Genomic DNA, 229 nt, shown 5'->3' on the forward strand with positions numbered 1-229 from the left:
TTCCTCTGATTCTTTGTTAATTGACGAGGATAGGTATTCCTTCTTAATGTAGAGTGCCTCGCCCCCACCTTTCCTTCCTATCCTGTACCTTCTGTACAGCCTATAGCCCTTGACATTCACCGCTCAGTCATACGTTGAGTCCCACCACGTTTCAGTGATCCCCACTATGTCCGGGTTGGTGTCAGCTAGCAGGAGGGTGAGCTTCAACTGCTTGTTTCCCATACTACGA

The 229-nt window shown here is 48.9% G+C and overlaps 1 long non-coding RNA gene across 1 annotated transcript in view; it reads left to right on the forward strand.

Annotated features, from left to right (window-relative positions):
- The window catches only part of LOC109299443, a 16,106-nt gene that overhangs the window by 124 nt on the left and 15,753 nt on the right, over positions 1–229 (forward strand). The gene's annotated exons all lie outside the window — the stretch shown is intronic.

This window comes from Gavialis gangeticus, unplaced genomic scaffold (assembly GCF_001723915.1).
Source record: "Gavialis gangeticus isolate Ggan-Ray unplaced genomic scaffold, GavGan_comp1, whole genome shotgun sequence".
Lineage (NCBI taxonomy): Eukaryota > Metazoa > Chordata > Crocodylia > Gavialidae > Gavialis > Gavialis gangeticus.